This window comes from Mesoplodon mirus (assembly GCF_964341445.2).
Source record: "Mesoplodon mirus genome assembly, chromosome: 12".
NCBI lineage: Eukaryota > Metazoa > Chordata > Mammalia > Artiodactyla > Ziphiidae > Mesoplodon > Mesoplodon mirus.
In genome coordinates, this window is record NC_138988.1 from 57109268 (window position 1) to 57131649 (window position 22382).

Below are 22382 nucleotides of genomic sequence, written 5' to 3' on the forward strand. Positions count from 1 at the left end.
GTCAAAAGCTTTTCAGACAAGCAAAAGCTAAGAGAATTCAGCACCACCAAACCAGTTTTACAACAAATGCTAAAGAACCTTCTCTAAGCAGAAAACACAAGAGAAGAAAAAGACCCACAAAAACAAACCCAAAACAATTAAGAAAATGGTAATAGGAATATACATATCAATAATTACCTTAAATGTAAATGGATTAAATGCCCCAACCAAAAGAGAAGACTGGCTGAATGGATACAAAAACAAGACCCATATATATGCTGTCTACAAGAGACCCACTTCAGACCTAGGGACACACACAGAGTGAAAGTGAGGGGATGGATAAAGATATTCCATGCAAATGGAAATCAAAAGAAAGCTGGAGTAGCAATACTCATATCAGATAAAATAGACTTTAAAATAAAAACTGGTACAAGAGATAAGAAGGGACACTACATGATGTTCAAATGATCAATCCAAGAAGAAGATATAACAATTATAAATGTTTATGCACTCAACATAAGAGTACCTCAATACATAGAGCAAATGCTACAACCATGAAGGGGGAAATCGACAGTAACACAATAATAGTAGGACACTTTAACACCCCACTTACACCATGGACAGATCATCCAAATAGAAAATAAATAAGGAAACGAAAGCTTTAAAAGACACAGTAGGGTCTTCCCTGGTGGCACAGTGGTTGAGAGTCCGCCTGCCAATGCAGGGGACACGGGTTCGTGCCCCGGTCCAGGAAGATCCCACATGCCACAGAGCAGCTAGGCCCGTGAGCCATGGCCACTGAGCCTGTGCATCCGGAGCCTGTGCTCTGCTACGGGAGAGGCCACAACAGTGAGAGGCCCGCATAACGCAAAAGAAAAAAAGACACAGTAGACCAGATAAATCTAATTGATATTTTTAGAACATTCTACTGAAAAGTGGCAGAATACACTTTCTTCTCAAGTGCACATGGAACATTCTTCAGGATAGATCACATCTTGGGTCACAAATCAAGCCTCGGAAAATTTAAGAAAATTGAAATCGTTTCAAGTTTCTTTTCTGACCACAATGCTATGAGATTGGAAATCAGTTACAGGAAAAAAACTGTAAAAAACACAAATACATGGAGGCTAAACAGTGTGCTACTAAATAAGCAAGAGATCACTGAAGAAATCACAGAAGAAATAAAAAAATACATAGAAACAAATGACAACAAAAACAAGATGATCCAAAACCTATGGGATGCAGCAAAAACAGTTCTAAGAGGGAAGTTTACAGCAATTCAATCTCACGTCAAGCAACAAGAAAAATCTCAAATAAACAATCTAAACCTACACTTAAAACAACTTGAGAAAGAAGAACAAAGAAAACCCAAACTCAGTAGAAGAAAAAAAAATCATAAAGATCAGAGCAGAAATAAATGAAATAGAAACAAAGAAAACAATAGCAAAGATAAATAAAACTAAAACCTTGTTCTTTGAGAAGATAAACAAAATTGATAAACCATTAGCCAGACTCATCAACAAACAAAGGGAGAGGATGCAAATCAATAAAATTAGAAACGAAAAAGGAGAAATCACAACTGACACTGCAGGAATACAAAGGATTATAGGACACTACTACAAACACTATATACAAATAAAATGGACAACCACGAAGAAGTGTACAAATTCTTAGAAAGGTACAATTTTCCAAGACTGAACCAGGAAGAATTAGAAAACATAAACAGACTTATCACAAGTAATGAAATTGAAACCATAATTAAAAATCTTCCAACAAACAAAAGTCCAGGACCAGAGGGCTTCACAGGTCAATTCTATCAAACATTTAGAGAAGAGCTAACCCCAGTACTTCTCAAACTCTTCCAAAAAATTGCAGAGGGAGAAACACTCCCAAATTCATTCTACGAAGCCACCATCATGCTGATACCAAAACAAGAAAAAGATATCACCAAAAAAGAAAATTATAGACCAATATCACTGATGAACATAGATGCAAAAATCCTGAACAAAATACTAGCAAACAGAATCCAACAGCACATTAAGAGGATCATATGCCATGATCAAGTGAGGTTTATCCCAGGAATGCAAGGATTCTTCAATATATGCAAATCAATCAATATGATACACCACATTAAGAAATTAAGGAATAAAAACCATATGATCACCTCAATAGATGCAGAAAAAGCTTTGACAAAATTCAACACCCATTTATGATAAAAACTTTCCAGAAAATGGGCATAGAGGGAACTTACCTCAACATAATAAAGGCCATATATGACAAACCCACAGCAAGCATCATTCTCAATGGTGAAAAACTGAAAGCATTCCTCTAAGAGCAGGAACAAGACAAGGATGTCCAGCCTCGCCACTCTTATTCAGCATAGCTTTGGAAGGCCTAGCCATGGCAATCAGAGAAGAAAAAGAAATAAAAGGAATACAAATTGGAAAAGAAGCAGTAAAACTCTCACTGTTTGCTGATGACATGATATTATACATAGAAAATCCTAAAGATGCCACCAGAAAACTATTAGAGCTAATCAGTGAATTTGGTAAGGTTTCAGGATACAAAATTAACGCACAGAAATCTCTTGCATTCCTATACACCGACAATGAAAAATCAGAAGGAGAAATTAAGGAAACATTCCCATTTACCACTGCAACAAAAAGAATAAAATACCTAGGAATAAACCTACTTAAGGAGGCAAAAGACTTATACTCAGAAAACTATAAAACACTGATGAAAGAAATCAAAGATGACACAAACAGCTGGAGAGATATACCATGTTCTTAGATTGGAAGAATCAATATTGTGAAAATGACTATACTACCCAAAGCAATCACAGATTGAATGCAATCCCTATCAAACTACCAATGGCGTTCTTCACAGAGTTAGAACAAAAAATTTTACAATTCGTAGGGAAACACAAAAGACCCTGAATAGCAAAAGCAATCTTGAGGAAGAAAAAAGGAGTTGGAGGACTCAGGCTCCCTGACTTCAAACTCTACCACAAAGCTACAGTAATCAAGATAGTATGGTACTAGCATAAAAACAGAAATACAGATCAATGGTACAGGATAGAATGCCCAGAGATAAACCTGCGCACATATGGGCACCTAATTTATGACAAAGGAGGCAAGAACATACAAGAGAGAAAAACAGCCTCTTCAATAAGTGGTGCTGGGAAAACTGGGCTGCTACCTGTAAAAGAATGGAATTAGAACACTACCTAACACCATACACAAAAATAAACTCCCAGTGGATTAAAGACTTAAATGTAAGACCAGACACTGTAAAACTCTTAGAGGAAAACATAGGAAAAACACTTTTTGACATAAATCACAGCAAGATCTTTTTTACCCACCTCCTAGAGTAAGGGAATTAAAAACAAAAATAAACAAATGGGACTTAATTAAACTTAAAAGCTTTTGCACAGCAAAGGAAACCATAAACAAGACAAAGAGACAACTCTCAGAATGGGAGAAAATATTTGCAAATGAAACAACAGGGAATAAATCTCCAAAATATACAAACAGTTCATGGAGCTCAATATTAAAAAAAAAAAATCTAGTTAAAAAATGGGTGGAAGACCTAAATAGACATTTCACCAAGGAAGACATACAGATGGCCAAGAGGCACATGAAAAGATGCTCAACATCACTAATTATTAGAGAAATGCAAATCAAAACTACAATGAGGTATCACTCACGTCAGTCAGAATGGCCATTATCAAGAAATCTAGAAACAATAAATGCTGGAAAGGGTGTGGTGAAAAGGGAACTGTCCTGCACTGTTGGTGGGAAAGTAAATTGATACAACCACTATGGAAAACAGTCTGGAGGTTCCTTAAAACACTAAAAATAGAATTACCATATGACCCAGCAATCCCACTACTGGGCATATACCCTGCAAAAACCATAATTCAAAAAGAGACATGTACCACAAAGTTCACTGCAACACTATTTACAATAGCCAGGACATGGAACCAACCTAAATGTCCATTGACAGATGAATGGATAAAGAAGATGTGGCACACATATACAATGGAATATTACTCAGCCATAAAAAGAAACGAAATTGAGCTATTTGTAATGAGGTGGATAGACCTACAGTCTGTCATACAGAGTGAAGTAAGTCAGAAAGAGAAAGACAAGTACCGTATGCTAACACAAATATATGGAATTTAAGAAAAAAAAATGTCATGAAGAACCTAAGGGTAAAACAGGAATAAAGACACAGACCTACTTGAGAATGGACTTGAGGATATGGGGAGGGGGAAGGGTAAGCTGTGACAAAGTGAGAGGCATGGACATATATACACTACCAAACGTAAGGTAGATAGCTAGTGGGAAGCAGCCGCATAGCACAGGGAGATCAGCTCAGTGCTTTGTGACCTCCTGGAGGGGTGGGATAGGGAGGGTCGGAGGGAGGGAGACGCAAGAGGGAAGGGATATGGGAAGAGATGTATATGTATAACTGATTCACTTTGTTATAAACTAGTACACCATTGTGAAGCAATTATACTCCAATAAAGTTGTTAAAAAAAAAAAAAAGAGAGACATATACCACAAAGTTCACTGCAACACTATTTACAATAGCCAGGACATGGAACCAACCTAAATGTCCATTGACAGATGAATGGATAAAGAAGATGTGGCACATATATACAATGGAATATTACTCAGCCATAAAAAGAAATGAAATTGAGTTATTTGTAGTGAGGTGGATGGAACTAGAGTCTGTCATACAGAGTGAAGTAAGTCAGAAAGGGAAAAAACAAATACCGCATGCTAGCACATGTATATGGAATCTAAAAAAAAAAAAACCCAAACAAAAGGTACTGATGAACCTAATTGCAGAGCAGGAATAAAGAGGTAGACATAGAGAATGGACTTGAGGACATGGAGTGGGAGGGCGAAGCTGGGGCAAAGTGAGAGTAGCATCGACATATACGCTATGGAATATAAAATAATTGGCTGGTGGAAAGCAACAGCATAGCACAGGGAGATCGGCTCGGTGCTTTGCGATGACCTAAAGGGGTGGGATAGGGAGGATGGGAGGGAGTCTCAATAGGGAGGGGATATGGGGGCATGTGTATGCATATGGCTGATTTGCTTTGTTGTGCAACAGAAACTAACACAGTATTATGCAGCAATTATACTCCAATAAAGATCTATTAAGTAATTAATTAATTAATTTTAAAAAGTCATGGGGATGTAATGTACCGCACAGAAATAGTCAATAATACTGTAATAAGTTTGTATGATGACAGATGGTTACTAGACTTAGTGTGGTGATCAATCTGTAGTGTATATAAATCAAATCACTATGTGGAACACCTGGAACTAATATATATTGTATGTCAATTATACTTCAATAAAAAAGAATACATCTCTAAAAAGAACTCTGAGTAAGACTTTAAGAAAGTTCCTTGTGTTTGAATACAATGCCTAGAATTTTTTCTGCTCACTTCCTAGCTCCCACATATACTTCAGAGGGTTGATGTTCCTACACAAGTCACTACCACACAAAGTAGATTCTTATCATATTCCGCTTGTTAACAAAACAAGACATTTTATTTTGAAAAAAAGAAAAGAAGTAGGGTGTTAGGAGTTAATATATGTTAAGACAAATTCTAAGCCTGTAAGCTGCTTCTTACAGCCCTCCTGATTCTCCAAGGAAACACCGGGCTGTGCACAGGCTGGTGCGCACTCTGCATCAGCATTTGTGTTTCCAGGGCTCTAGGAGCACGTAGCTGTGTGCATTTCAGGCTCCGGGCTGTAAGAGGGGCCCTGAGCTTTAACAAGCCCCTCCCCTCCCCGCCCCCTTCCCAGCCCTGGCCTCTGAGGCTCCGCCTCCAGTACTGAGAGTCTGGGAGGCTGCGCCGGTACGCTCACGGGTGTCATGCGGCCGGTGGCCAGCAGGGGGCGGCGACACTTAGTGGCTTCCCAGCTCTGGGAATCCAGGTGGCAGAATTAGTAAGAACAGCAGAGGCCCCCTGCCATCCTCAGAGCGGCTCACCACTATGCTTTCCAACACTTGTTCTCCATCTCCACCCCTGTCTGACGTAGAAATAGATACCAGTAATGAGTAATAAGTACCATTAGTATTAACTACTATATAATTAACAGGCTGTAATAAATAGCTGTTATTAGCAACAATAACCTATATTCTTATCACACTTTAGTCTTAATCTAGACAATTCTCCAGTTGCCTGAGTTCAGGCAAGAGGACGATGCCAACAGTTTCCCTAATCGGAGCCGAGGGGGCGGGGGAGGCCAGTCCTCACCTGGGAGTGGCTCTAATGGGCACAGCCTGACTCACAGGTCTCACATCCAACAAGCCTTTGGGTACATTTCTGATCCAATGCTGATGGTTCCAGTGATAAGCCTTACTGTGTGTTTGTACTTTAACCTCGGCCGCTAAGACAGTAGGACATTAGGTAGCAGACCAGGGAAACCCGCACCCATCTTAGAAGGGACAGAGGAAAAAAGACTCTACTGATAAAGCCTTTCTTGTCTTACTGACCAGCAGACAGCAGATGTAGTGACAAGCGCGTGGGTTCATGATAAGACCCTTGAAATGAGTGGTGACATCATCGCAGCTCCCCTTCCCTGTCCTCCTCTGGACAACGGGCTTTCACAACATGGGGATATTGCTTAACAGACTTGCAAGTTTTTATTTGTTTTAATCTAGATACCTTACTGTCATTGCCGTCTGCATAGACCGTCAGGCTCCAGAGGGCCCACGAAGCACAGCTACTCGTCACCACATGCCTGCAGGCGTGCACTGTATCACTCCCCGGACAGGAATGAGCCGCCAACACATGTCAGAAGTGGCGTCAGCATCATTTCTGTAAAATCAAGGTGTCATGATCTTTGCCGTTGAGGGTTACAGTTGCGGGGGGAGGGGGTTCCAGTGTGATACTGTGAGTGCTGTGAATGTGGGGAGCACAGGGGCCACCCAGAGCATCCCTGATCCATACTTGGGGCTAGAGAAGACTAAAGGAGGCATCACTTGAGCTGAATCTTGAAGGATAAGTAGGAGACAGGTAGATGGAGAAAAGTCAGGGGGCATTTCAGGGCAAGAACAGCATCATCAGACAGAGGTACACTATTCACTAATGCCAATCTGAATGTCATGTAAAGAAAACCGAATAGTCATACAGCCCTCTGACCAGAGGTCAGGAAAGCTGGGGTCATGTCCTGGCACTGTCCACAGCTTTGTGAAACTGGTTTGCCCATTCATTTAAATGTTGAGAGCTGGAGTTCAGGCTGGTTATGGTCAAAGGGGGCCTGAGGCCTAACTTGCTCTGGCTCTGTGTTTGCTGTTGACTTTAATCTTGAACCCAGGGAAGGTCATGGAGGCTGGAGTCTGTTCCCTACAAACAAGGAATGGGGGACACTGAAAGGCTTCCACGCCCAGGAGCCCCACAGGGTCCTGCTCAGTTTCCTTACCAAGGAAATGTGGGAGGAAAAGGTAAAGGAGACAATAACAGTAACCAGACAGTAACCAGAACAAGGGGGGTATTTTCAAGGGTTTCTTGGAGCTGAAACTCCATTACATATCACCTTTGTTTGCAATATAACTTCTGGGTTCAAAAAAGCTCCCTTTGAGGGTATTCCCTGGTGGTGCTGTGGTTAGGACGCCAGGCTTCCATTGCAGGGGTTGTGGGTTTGATCCCTTGTCAAGGAAGCTGAGCGGCGCAGAAAAAAAAAAAAAAAAAGCTACCTTTGAGATTTTCCTCTCCTTCATAACCCTTGAACTACATTTAAGTCCACATGAAGCCTCTGTGTTTCTGATGGTATTTGGTCTAAGGCTGCCAGCTTGGGAAAACCTTTGTACCTTATTGATGATTTAGGCAACACTGAGAATTAATGATGCATTGGGTGGAGTGTTTGAAATGAGATTAAGCTGTAGCAAAGCGAATTGTTGCATCAGCTTGAATGGATGAGGGATGGGCCAACTGCAGGGAGGAGGAAAATCTTGCCTTCCTTGCCCTCAGGAAACTGCTTTTGAAAAGCAATCACCATAGCTCCTTGACTGAGAATGGAGACTGAGTTTGGAAATCAGTTGATGAGTCTTCAACACTATAGCAAACACAGCTTCAGATATAAAGTGGTATCTGCTCATGAGAGCACACAGCTACTGTCATGAGGGGCTTCTTGCTGGAAGGCCAAGCTGAAGAGGGAGTGTGGGGATCTGTTGACTGATGTGACAAGAGCAAGGTCTTCCTCTTCTACCTGGGAATGTCCTTGGCCTGCAGCCCACCCTGTATCTCGGTGCTAAATGCAACTCCCTTGCAAAAAAGAGGCATCTGTTGTGAGAAATAAAGATTATGTATACAACAATGCACAAGGCATAGAGAACACCTTCTGGAAGACATTCTTTCCATTTCTGCACCATAATTGGAGCAAACTGCCATTTTGTACACATCGTCAGTTGGCTCCAACACATCCTGGAGTATGTTTGCTTTGGCCATTCTGAACATGACACAAGACTGTATTTGCTGTCAGGTATGTCCTTGGGATCAGCTGGTGGCAGGTGGCGGGCAGCCTGGCTGCAGCCCCTCCACTGCTGCTATTCCCTGTGCCTGGCTGCTCTCGCCTCTGTGCTGTGAACAGCATGGTTATGAGAAGCTGCTCCTCTAATTTCTGAGTCTTTCTGAACAAGGACTTGCATAGAAGCTTCCAATTAGGTTGGGTCAGAGGCATCTCTGAGAAGTCAGTGTGACCCCCATGTATAATCTGGTTCCACAATGTGCCCTCTAAGACAGTGATTCTCAAACCTGGCTGCATATTGTAGTTACCTGGGGAGTTTTTAAAACTCCACATGCTCAGGCTGCACCTGATGCCGAAAACTCAGCCTCTGCACAGTGCAAAATTGACTCTCAGAGACAGAGTTTTGGGTGAAGTAGAAAGGAATAGCTTTACTGCTTTGCCAGGCAAAGGGGCCACAGTGGGCTCATGCCACAAAGACTGGGAGGACTTGGTGAGTTTTATAGCAATGGTTCAAGGGCAGAGTTGCTGATAAGGATCAGGGTAGTACAGGGCCTGCAGTCTTTAATCTGGCCTCGGGTGGTCTCCTGATGAGCTTCTCAACATTATCAAACTGTGACCTTCTTTGGAATGAAGAATGCTACCATCTTCCATATGTTGGGGGTTTTAGTTCTGTAGAAGAGCTCAAAGATATTGTTATATGTTTCCCTTCAGGCAGAACCAGGACCCTGCCCCAAGGCTGCACTATTGTTTCTTGACTGCTCCTCTCTTGTCTCTGCATCCCTTCCCTTCCCTGATTAGCAACTGTTTGAACCTGCCCTTTGGAACTCAGGGAAGGTCATGGAGGCTAGAGTCTGTTCCCTACAGACAAGAAACAGGGGACATAGAAAGGCTTCTGTACCCAGGAGCCCCACAGGATCCTGCTTGGTTTCACACCCAGGACAGTTTAATTAGATTCTTTTGAGGAGAGTTGCAGGCCCTAATATTTAAAAGAATAAGTTGGGTGATTACAGCATGTAGCCAAGTTGGAGAACCAGTGCTCAGGCCTGTACCCTGACATGGTACTGGGACAGACAGCTGAGCTCTGCCCACACACAGGTGACCCTGGGACTAGAGAGGAGACACAGCAAGTGGGGTTCAGAGGCCCGGCTGCTGTGCTACCAATGCCCACTGATCACGTGAGGTGCCAGGTGCCCCCAAGCCTCTATCTACTTCAGAAATAGCTCAGATGCATCTCAGAACATGCGACTTGGCTAAGAGGCTGATATGTTGCTCTTGACTGAATAGCTAAGTAGACATTTCAAGCACAGGATCGGCCCCTGAATGAGTGTCTGTCCCCACATTTACCAGCTGCTCCTGAGCTCGAATTTATGCTGTGAGCCAGGGCCCCGCTTCCTCAACAGAAACCTCCCTTTGTGACTGGAGAAGCAGTTGAGTTGAGTAGCACTAAACACACACACACACACACAAATTGGTCTTTAACAAGACAGCTCAAAAGATTGTCACAGATCCCTCTGGGACCAACTCTGGCCCCCATTCCTCAGTCATCCCAGACCCAAGTCTGCCCTCCCTGCTGGATGCTGGGAAGCTGGTGAAAGCACAACCCCCACACAGCTATTTGCATTTGGGACTTAGGGCTGCTGCCCAGGTGCCTGAGCAGCCTGACCTCCCTGGTACCTATTTCTCAATCTTAAAGAAAACCAGGAGCTGAGCTGCTCCCTTGGTGGGGGTGGGGCACAGGAAGTGGGGGGAACAAATGCCTCGATTTGCTACTTAGGGTGGTGGCTCTTGAAGAGACCGAGGTCAGCCTGTGGACCCAGATTGATGGGAGCTTCACCTCCTGGGGACTGGGTGGGAGGGGTGAGAAGTGACATTTCTGGAAGGTTCCTGGACACTTTGGTGGGGGGGCAAGTCCTGCTCTCAACTATGAGCTGAAAGACCAGCCAAATAAGGGCTCCCTGAAGGATAAATATATGATCCCCTGGGGAACCTGGGAACTATTTGGGCCAGAGGAACTCCTGGAAAAATAAGCTGGTAAAGCATGTAAACCCTTGAAAGCAAGGCCACTGCAGATTTGAAGCATTCACAAACACAGCATTTAAAAACTGAGTACAGGGACTTCCCTGGTGGTGCACTGGTTAAGAATCCACCTGCCAATGCAGGGGACACAAGTTCAATCCCTTGTCCTGTAAGATCCCACATGCCTCAGAGCAACTAAGCCCGTGTGTCATAACTACTGAGCCTGCACTCTAGAGCCCGCAAGCTGCAACTACTGAGCCCACTTGCCACAACTACTGAAGCCCATGTGCTCTAGGGCCTGTGTGCTGCAACTACTGAAGCCCACACACCTAGAGCCTGTGCTCTGCAACAAGAGAAGCCACCGCACTGAGAAGCTGGTGCACCACAATGATTAGTAGCCCCTGCTTGCCACAACTAGAGAAAGCCAGCACACAACAACAAAGACCCAATGCAGCCAAAAATTAAAAAAAAAAAAAAACTGAGTACAGAAAGGTAAAATAACAAAGTACAAATTTTCTGAAATCTCACTACCAAAAGAAAGCCCTTGTGAACAACTTCTAAATAGCTCTCTACAAATGTGTGTGTGTGTGTGTGTGTGTGTGTGACTATACATTTTCACAGACTTGGGGCCTAAAGTTCATGCAGTTTTTTTTTAAATTTCTTAATCACTATTTTTTTATTGAGGTGTAGTTGATTTACAATGTGTTAATTTCTGCTGAACAGCAAAGTGATTCAGTTATACATATATATACATTCTTTTTTTATATAGTCTTTTCCATTATGGTTTATCATAGGATATTGAGCACACACAGTTTTGAAACTAGCTTTTCTCTCAGTCAACAATTAGTCCTGGACTTGGACTGTGTCAATGAATTTACACCCATATCATTTTCAATGCTTGCAGCACGTTCTCTTATATGTATATACCATAATTTAACTATCCTTTTGTTATAAATAAAGCTGCTAAGAGCAAATCTTGTACATGTGCTTTTTTTGGACATTCCTCACTTCTCTTGAGATGCATCTGGGAAGGGGTTGCTGGGCTATAGGCTGTCACTCTCCTCTTATTGGACATTGAGGTGATTTCTACTTTTTGTTTTTTCAAACAATTCTGCGATAATTCTTGTTCTGCTAAGAATGTAAGTTTTTCAAGGGCAACTGCCTTTTCTGTTTGCTTCATAGATGAATTCCAAATGTTTATGTTGCTACTTTCAACACATATTTGTTGAAATAACTGAACAAGCATGGATTTCTTTCACATCTGTAGGCATACAGTCAATTCTTGACTCAAAGTTTTCACTGCTATGCCCATGTCCATGGATAACCATGAAAGCTCCATGAGTACTAATTTGGCGGTTACAAATAAATTTTAGTGAGTAGGCAAATTTGCAAAAACAGAATTCACAAATAATAAAAATCAATTGTATTTCATAAGATATATTTGAGAATCAGACTTGTTGGATAATAGAATATTCACACTTTAAGTACTGTCAAATTTCCACCACCCTTCATGAAAAGATATATTAATTTACTTTTCCATCAGTAGTATGTGTGAGTGCTTGTCAACCCTAGACCAAATCTGTTGTTGTTCTTGTAGACATGGATTAGGGGGTCTCTGATTTTTATTTTGATGACAAAAATCACACAGAGGAACACAAAAATTACAATTGACAAACTAGGAGTGAGTTGTGGGCTGGAAAACAAGAGGAATAGGTTTCCAGAGTCCCCTGGATTCTTCCTGGAACCTTGGGTTTCCTTCCAGGGTCCTCCATGCCCTGGGTACCTCCTGGACCCCTTCCAGGGGTCACACAGAGCTCAGCTTGAGAACCAGCACTCTAGGCCAAGGGTTCCACTGTACCAGAAGGTTGAGATGTACAGGGCTGGTTCCGATGGTGACCTCAGCCTGGGTGGGCTCCTGCAGTGGAGGAGGGAACAGCTTGGCCACCCAGTTGTGCAGCTGGAGAACTGGCCAGGTGACACCACCTCACACTTGTAGCTGGAACCTTGGGTATCCAGGCTGCTTGTGAAGGTAAACATGCCTTTCCAGCTCTCCTCCTCAGCACAAGGTTAAAGAACAAGCACACTTTCTTCAAGGCTTTGTCGGGGAGAATGGGCCAGCAGGGCAGAGGCTGTAGACGGAGTGCTGCAGATCATGTGGGAGGACTGATTCTCCCAGGACTGGCTCTCAGTCTCCGCTGGGTGGGGCTAAGGACCCTCCAGGCTGAAAGGGGAGCAAGAGCCCCCTCCCCAGGTCTGGAGGCAAGGCTGAAGAGCCAGGCACGTGCCCCTCCCTCCACCACCACCAGTCTGAACTCCTGTTCTCCATCTCGTGTTTGGTCCACACACCAACGTTCTGATCCTCTCCTGGGAGGTGCTGAGAACACTGGTTTTGCAGCTATTGAACAACTCCAATTTCAGCAGTGACGTTTCCCCAACAGGTCCAAGCAGATGACCCCCTTCTGGCCAGCTGACCCTTGGCCTTCGTGCCTGGAGCTCAGGGGCTGGGGGGAGAGGGGAGGCAAACTGCTGGGGCTTGGGGCCGGCTGCTGGAGGGATGGATGCCACTTGGTCAGCGGAGCCCATCTCGCCCTCCTCCCAGCTGCGTCTACCTGCACTGGGCTCCCAGCATCTGCTTCTCTGACCCCTCAGGGGTGTACTGCCTGTGATGGCACAGGGACCCCTCCTTCTCCTCTCCCTCTCCTCCCCCTCTTCCTACCTCTCCTCTCCTTATTCTCCTCTTTTCCCCCTCTCCTTCCCCTCATCCTCCCCTCCCCTCCCTTTCTTTCTTCCCTCTCCTCCTCCTCCCTCCTCCTGCCCCTCCCCTCCCCCTCTCCCTCCCCTCCCCCTCTTTCTCCCCTCTCCTCCTTCCCCTTCCCCCTCCGCCTCCTTCTCCTCCCCTCCTCCTCCTTCTCCCCCTCCCCACCACCTCTTCCTAATCCTCCCCACGGCTGGAAGTGGTGCACAGTTGCTGGACACCCCAGATCTTTAACTTCCATGTTTGCCTGGTGACTGGTGTGTGGTCACTGCTGAATCAATGATGACTTTGTGGGTTGACTGAATGACTGACTGAATGACTGACTGAATGAAGGAATGTGACTGAATGAAGGAATGAATACTTCACTTCAGGCTTTTTACTCCCCTTCCATTTAGTTATGGATTTTCTAGATATCTCTGAATCTAATCTTGACAGTAGTCCCTGGATGGATTCTTTGGGTGTTTCTACCTTGACCTTTAATAAGTCCAAACAACAGTGAGAAAGCGAGGGTTCTGAAAGGCAATGATGGCTCAGGGGCCCAGGTTTCTCTCCACAAATGCCAAACACTGCTAGCAGAAAGTGCAATTACCTTTACAAAGCCAATAAGCAATTGATTTTTCAATTCAGTAAATTATAAAACAAATTCAGTAAATTATAAACCAAAGACAACACTAATTAACACCAAAGAAGATTAAGCATGCATTCACATTTTCCACTCACATTAATAAACTGGTTGGGTTCCTGGCACTCCCCAGTGCTGGAAACCATGCCCCCTCATCTTCAGGCAAAATGCCTTTCAGTGGGCGTCCACAGTTGACTGAGATAATGAATCTCTGCCCAAGTTACTCTCAATTTTATTAATAGATTATTTTATAGACTAATGTAATTATAAATTAGCTATTCAATGGCACACAATGGAATTCATGAACAAATCTGGTTAAATGCTTTTCTTGATTGCACTGTGTGCATAGCATCTTTAAATCAAGGATTCAATTCTTAATTCACACCAACAATTAATGTTTGCACACGGTGTATTAATCATTTCAGTTTGAGGGGAGAAGTCCCAGGTGTTTATTGGTAGGGATGTATTAGCATTTGCCTGCATCTCAAATTACTAATCTGAAATTTCTGGGGAAAGGGAAAGAAAAGGTTTTTTTTTTTTTTCTAATTTGTGTTTTTAAATATAAAAGTACTCTCTTAAGTTAATGATATAGTAAAGGTAAAAAAAACAAGCACATTCAAAAATGTGAATTTGTAATGTCATTTTTGTTCATCATCTAGAACATTCTGGAAGAAAATATCCTAACATTTTGACTATGGAAATTTCCAGACTATAAGCTTCCTGATGACATTTTATTTATTTCATTTTGCTTTCCTTTTTATGGATACTTTCCTCCAGAAAATGCCTATAATTTGAATAATGATATATAGCACATATACACTAAAATATACTGTAAACTTTAAAGAATTATATAGTTTCTAGGAGTCCTGATATTCAGTAAAGCCTTGCATAAATGGACTGTAAAAATCTATCCCAGAATGGAATGTTGACTATGACAAATGAATTTAGCTGTATTACAGATGTGTGATATAACCTCACTGAAGGGGGAGGGGGGATGAAGCTGACCTAAGTAAGTTCTGAAAATGGTACTTTGGGTAGTGTTAAACTGAAGACAGAAAGAACTCTACATAACACCTTATTCTGTTACTGAATCCAAGCTCGCTCTTCTCGCCGCATGACAGGCCAATAAATTGGACACTAGGTGTTGAGGCAAGGAATATGACTTTATTCGGAAAGCTGGCAGACCAAAGAAGATGGCAGACAAAAGTCTCCAAAAAACCATCTTATATATGTACCCTGGAATGGCCCACCTCAGGGAAGGGATGTGTTAATTTCTTCTCTCTTGCAGCCATCCACAGGTGGGCGGGGTCAGGATGTTTCCCTGAACAAAGGCACTTTGGTTTAACATTCAGGCAGAGGCGAAGGGTTCCCCAAGGCAGGCCATTATGTATAGACAATATTTTTTAGTGAACAAAAGCAACAGGAAGCAAAGGTTAAAGTAAAAGAAACAGATCCAACATGTAGTCAGATTTGGCTCTTCCCTGTTACACGCTGACAGGGCCTAGATGAAATGATGCCCAGAAGCAGTGACCACCACCAGCATCTAGACCTTGGTTTCTAAAGACCCTTCTCCAGTAAAGAGAACCTGGCTGCTCAGAGAAAGGGCTGGGACAGGAAAAATGAGCTTGGAGCATTTTATAGTCCCAGAAATTAAGAAGTTCTCCCAAAAAACGTATTGAGCATGTCAAAAGGACATAGGTGCCAAACTTCAACAGCTCCCAGTGGCCAAACTGGACAATCTGACCATGAAAGTAAATAACAATAATATTGCATGATGACCCAAGGAATAAATGAAACACCCCTGAGTACATACTAATCTAAGTAAATGATTGAATAAGTAAGTAAATGGGAGAGAAGGGACAGATCTTCTATGCAGAAGAATTTCAGTTAATAAATGTAGACTCTCCATTCCAGAAAGTGGAACTTAATCTTCTTCCCTTGAGTGCAGGCTGGATTTGTGAATCCCATGAATAGAGCATGGAAAGAGGAAGATAGTAAAACCCAGCAAGACCCTGTGGGCCTCCTGAGCACAAAAGCCTTTCTGTGTCCCCTATTTCTTGATTACAGGAAATAGGCTTCATTCGGCCTCCATGACCTTCCCTGAGTTCCAATGGACAGATTGAAACAGTTGCTAACCAGGGAAGGGAGGGGATTCAGAGACCAGGGAGGAGTGGCCGAGAAAAAATAGTGCAGCCTTGGGGCAGGGTGCGGGTTCCCCCTCAAGGGATACACGTAACAATATCTTTGAGCTATTTTGCAGGTACTGAAACCCCCACCAGGTGGGAGACGTTAACTGTATGCTGCCCACAAGCACGTAGACCCCAGGCCAGCTGGAAACAGAAGGTTGATGATGCTGACTCCCGATTACCTCACCACCAACCAATCAGAAGAATGTCCATGAGCTGATCACACTTTCTTTGAACCATTACTATAAAACCCTTCACTAGTCCCTCCAGGTTGGGACACAGAATTTGGAGGGCATTAGCCCACTGTGGCCCCCTTTGCCTGGCAAAGCAATAAAGCTATTCTTTTCACCTTCACCCAGAACTCTCTCTGAGATTTAATTCAGTGTTGGGGTACAGAGGCCAGTTTCGACATCAATAGTAACACAGCAGAGAGAAAACCTAGAACACAGTACCTTAACCACGTGATCAAGGTTAATATCACCAGTGACAGGTGGTGTTGACATCACACCCTCCCTAATACAAAGGGTACTTTACTTCTCTGTTTTTTTCCCCAGAACTCAGTTCCCCTGTCTCATCATGAGTTAATGCATCAGACAAACCCATATTGTGGGACATTCTACAAAATACCTGACTAGTCCTCTTCAAAACTGTCAAAGTTTTGAAAATCAAGGAAAGGCTGAGAAACTCATGAATTGAGGAGACTTAAGGAGACAGGACAACTAAATGCAACAGGGAATCCTGAATTGGATCTTGGACTAGAAAAAGAGTAAATAGTGTAAAAACTGGTAAAATTGGAAAAAAGTTTGTAGCTGAGTTAATAGTGTGGTACCAATTTACTTTCTTTTTTTGATAAATGTATGGTGGTTATGTAAGATGTTAACACTAGAAGAAGGTGGGTGAGGATATACTTGGATTTTCTGTATTATTTCCTCAAACTTTCTGTACCTAAAATTACTCTAAAAATTTTTAAATTAAACTAAAAAAAAATTTCAAATCTATCCTAGTATTTTATAGAAGTGGTGTTCTAAGTTTTTTTGCTTATTTCAAAAATGGCCTGTTAATAATCATTATCTTGTGGTTTAATAGTTGGCAGCAATAGAATCAACTGCCTGGGTTTGAATCCCCCTTATTATTTGTGACCTCAGACAAGTCGTTTAACTTCTCAGTGCCTCAGTTTCTTCATCTGTAAAATGGGAATAATAATGTATCATAGGGATGGTGTCAGGATTAAGTAAGAAAATACACAAAAACTATTTTTGTATTTGATAAATGTTAAGTAACAGTGGTAGTAGAGATCTTCTAAAATGTCCCAGAAATAACCTGAAAAACTCAGTTTCCCTCCTTCCCAAATTCTTTTTGTCATGAGTCAGAAAATGGGCCAAAAGGTCAAAAATGGATAAAAAAATGGTGAAATGAACTATGATTATTATTCCCAGTGAATATTCTAGAAGGAGAGTTAATTTAAATAAAGCAAACGTTCATTTCATAATTTAAGCTCATTTTTCTCTTGAATGTTATCAAAAAGTTTCCTAAGTTGTCCATTTCTTCCATTTTTTTTCTATATTTTTTCTGTGTCAGAAGGGCCTAAACACCAGAAAGTCACCTGTAAGATGCCTTGCCCAACTGGAGGCAAGAAATAGGACATTATGAATAAGCAATTATATTTTTCTAATATCCCTAGTATTGCAAAACTCTGGAGTGTTCCTGCAAGTCCAAGTACATTACCCTTGGATGCTTTACCTTTGGGCCCCATTAGTCATGATCATTACTAAGCAGAGTTGAGATTTCATTTTTTTAAAAATCACATTTGCTGGTATCTGATTGAAAGAAACACTTCTGGAAAAAATCCTGACTCATGTATCTCAGTGGCAACGAAAGAAGAGAGGTTTTAGAGAATTTCCTTAATATAGGACAGTGGTTCTCCAATTTTAGCCTCTATCAGCATCACCTGGAGGGCTGCAAAAGCACAGACTGCCAGGCCCACCCCACAGTTAAACTTCAGGAGGTCTTGGGCAGGACCTGAGAATTGCATTTCTTCCTTTCTTTCCTTCTTTCCTTCTTTTCTTCTTTCCTTCCTTCCTTCCTTTCTTCCTTTCTTTCTTGTTTAAATTTTTATTGGAGAATATTTGATTTACAATGTTGTGAAGTTTCAGGTGTACAGCAAGGTGATTCAGTTATACATATACATATATCCATTCTTTTTCAGATTCCTTTCCCTTATATGTTATTACAGGATATTGAGTAGAGTTCCCTGTGCTCTACAGTAGGTCCTTGTTGGTTATCTATTTTATATATAGTAGTGTGTATATATCAATCCCAATCTCTTAATTTATCACTTCCCCCTATGTTTCCCTTTGGTAACCATAAGTTTGTTTTCTATGTGTGAGAGTCTATTTCTGTTTTGTAAATAAGTTAATTTTTATCATTTTTTTAGATTCCACATTAAAGTGATATCATATGATATTTGTCTTTCTCTGTCTGACTTACTTCACTTAGTATGGTCATCTCTAGGTCCATCCATGTTGCTGCAAATGGCATTATTTTGTTCTTTTTTTAAAATTAATTAATTTATTTATTTTGGGGGCTTTGTTGCTCTGCACAGGTTTTCTCTAGTTGCAGCGAGTGGGGGGCTAATCTTTTTTTTTTTTTTTTTTTTGCGGTACACGGGCCTCTCACTGTTGTGGCCTCTCCCATTGCGGAGCACAGGCTCTGGATGTGCAGGCTCAGCAGCCATTGCTCATGGACCCAGCCGCTCCACGACATGTGGGATCTTCCCAGACTGGGGCACGAACCCATGTCCCCTGCATCGGTAGGTGGACTCTTAACCACTGCGTCACCAGGGAAGCCCGGGGGCTACTCTTCATTGCGGTGCGCAGGCTTCTTATTGAGATGGCTTCTCTTATTGCAGAGCATGGGCTCTAGGCGCATGGGCTTCAGTAGTTGTGATTCACAGGCTTAGCTGCTCCACAGCATGTGGGATCTTCCCAGACAAGGTATAGAACCCATGTCCCCTGCATTGGCAGGCTGATTCTTAACCACTGCACCACCAGGAAAGCCCTATTTTGTTCTTTTTTTATGGCTGAGTAATATTCCATTGTATATATGAACCACACCTTCTTTATTCATTTATCTGTCAATGGATATTAGGTAGCTTCCATGTCTTGACTATTGTGAATAGTGGTGCTATGAACATTGAGGTGTGAGAATTACATTTCTTTTTTTTGTTGTTGTTGTTGAAAATGGAATGTTTAATGTTTGTCTTTGTTTGGAAATATAGGAGGGTAAGCTGGACTTTGTCCCCATCCTCCCTCAATCACTAGTGTCCCCTACTTCCTGGAGGCAGAGGTGTGTCATATATGGCCTTTATTATGTTGAGGAAAGTTCCCTCTATGCCTACTTTCTGCAGGGTTTTTATTATAAATGGGTGTTGAATTTTGTCGAAAGATTTCTCTGCATCTATTGAGATGACCATATGGTTTTTCTCCTTCAATTTGATAATATGGTGTATAACATTGATTGATTTGCATATATTGAAGAATCCTTGCATTCCTGGAAGAAACCCCACTTGATCATGGAGTATGATCCTTTTAATGTGCTGTTCGATTCTGTTTCCTAGTATTTGGTTGAGGATTTTTGCATCTATGTTAATCAGTGATATTGGCCTGTAGTTTTCTTTCGTTGTGGCATCCTTGTCTGGTTTTGGTATCAAGGTGATGGTGGCCTCATAGAATGAGTTTGGGACTGTTCCTCCCTCTGCTGTATTTTGGAGGAGTTTGAGAAGGATAGGTATTATCTCTTCTCTAAATGTTTGATAGAATTTGCCTGTGAAGCCATCTGGTCCTGGGCTTTTGTTTTTTGGAAGATTTTTAATCACAGTTTCAATTTCAGTGCTTGTGATTGGTCTGCTCATATTTCCTATTTCTTCCTGGTTCAGTCTTGGCACGTTGTGAATTTCTAAAAATTTGTCTCTTTCTTCAGGGTTGTCCATTTTATTGGCATAGAGTTGCTTGTAGTAACCTCTCATGAACTTTTGTGTTTCTGCAGTGTCAATTGTTACTTCTCCTTTTTCATTTCTAATTCTATTGATTTGAGTCTTCTCCCTTTTTTTCTTGATGAATCTGGCTAATGGTTTATCAATTTTCTTTATCTTCTCAAAGAACCAGCTTTTAGTTTTATTGATCTTTGCTATCATTTCCTTCATTTCTTTTTCATTTACTTCTGATCTGATCTTTATGATTTCTTTCCTTCTGCCTACTTTGGGGTTTTTTTTTTTGTTGTTGTTCTTCTTTCTCTAATTGCTTTAGGTGCAAGGTTTGATTTTTTATTTGAGGTGTTTCCTGTTTCTTAAGGTATGATTGTATTGCTATAAACTTCCCCATTAGAACTGCTTTTGCTGCGTCCCATAGGTTTTGGGTTGTCGTGTCTCCATTGTCATTTGTTTCTAGGTATTTTTTAATTTCCTCTTTGATTTCTTCAGTGATCACTTCATTATTAAGTAGTGTATTGTTTTGCCTCCATGTGTTTGTACTTTTTAAAGATTTTTTTCCTGTAATTGATATCTAGTCTCATACCACTGTGGTTGGAAAAGATACTTGACAAAATTTCAATTTTCTTAAATTTACCAAGGCTTGATTTGTGACCCAAGATATGATCTACCCTGGAGAATGTTCTATGAGCACTTGAGAAAAATGTGTATTTTGTTGTTTTTGGATGGACTGTCCTATAAATATCAATTAAGTCCACCTTGTTTAATGTATCTTTTAAAGCTTGTGTTTCCTTATTTATTTTCATTTTGGATGATCTGTCCATTGGTGAAAGTGAGGTGTTAAAGTCCCCTACTATGAATGTGTTACTGTCAATTTCCCCTTTTATGGCTGTTAGTATTTGCCTTCTGTATTGAGGTGCTCCTATGTTGGGTGAATAAATATTTACAATGGTCATACCTTTTTCTTAGATTGATCCCTTGATCATTATGTAGTGTTCTTCTTTGTCTCTTCTAATAGTCTTTATTTTAAAGTCTATTTTGTCTGATATGAGAAATGCTACTCCAGCTTTCTTTTGGTTTCCATTTGCATGGAATATCTTTTACCATCCCCTCACTTTCAGTCTGTATGTGGCTCTAAGTCTGAAGTGGGTCTCTTGTAGACGGCATATATATGCGTCTTGTTTTTGTATCCATTCAGCTAGTCTGTGTCTTTTGCTGGGAACATTTAATCCATTTACATTTAAGGTAATTATTGATATATATGTTCCTATTCCCATTTTCTTAATTGTTTTGGGTTTGTTATTGTAGGTGTTTTCCTTCTCTTGTGTTTCTTGCCTAGAGAAGATCCTTCAGCATTTGTTGTAAAGCTGGTTTGGTGGTGCTGAACTCTCTCAGCTTTTGCTTGTCTGTAAAGGCTTTAATTTCTCCATCAAATCTGAATGAGGTCCTTGCTGGGTACAGTAATCTTGGTTGCCGGTTTTTCTCCTTCATCACTTTATATATGTCCTGCCAGTCCCTTCTGGCTTGCAGAGTTTCTGCTGAAAGATCAGCTCTTAACCTTATGGGGATTCCCTTGTGTGTTATTTGTTGTTTTTCCCTTGCTGCCTTTAATATGTTTTCTTTGTATTTAATTTTTGACACTATGATTAATATGTGTCTTGGCATATTTCTCCTTGGATTTATCCTGTATGGGACTCTCTGTGCTTCCTGGACTTGATTAACTATTTCCTTTCCCATATTAGGGAAGTTTTCAACTATAATCTCTTCAAATATTTTCTCAGTCACTTTCTTTTTCTCTTCTTCTTCTGGAACCCCTATAATTCGAATGTTGGTGCATTTAATATTGTCCCCAAGGTCTCTGAGACTGTCCTTAGTTCTTTTCATTCTTTTTTCTTTATTCTGCTCTGCAGTAGTTATTTTCACTACTTTATCTTCCAGGTCACTTATCTGTTCTTCTGCCTCAGTTATTCTGCTATTGATCCCTTCTAGAGTATTTTTAATTTCATTTATTGTGTTGTTCATTCTTGCTTGTTTCATCTATAGTTCTTCTAGGTCCTTGTTAAATGTTTCTTGCATTTTGTCTATTCTATTTCCAAGATTTTGGATCATCTTTACTATCATTATTCTGAATTCTTTTTCAGGTAGACTGCCTATTTCCTCTTCATTTGTTAGGTCTGGTGGGTTTTTATCTTGCTCCTTCATCTGCTGTGTGTTTTTCTCTCTTCTCATTTTGCTTATGTTACTGTGTTTGGGGTCTCCTTTTTGTAGGCTGCAGGTTCGTAGTTCCCATTTTTTTGGTGTCTGTCCCCAGTGGCTAAGGTTGGTTCAGTGGGTTGTGTAG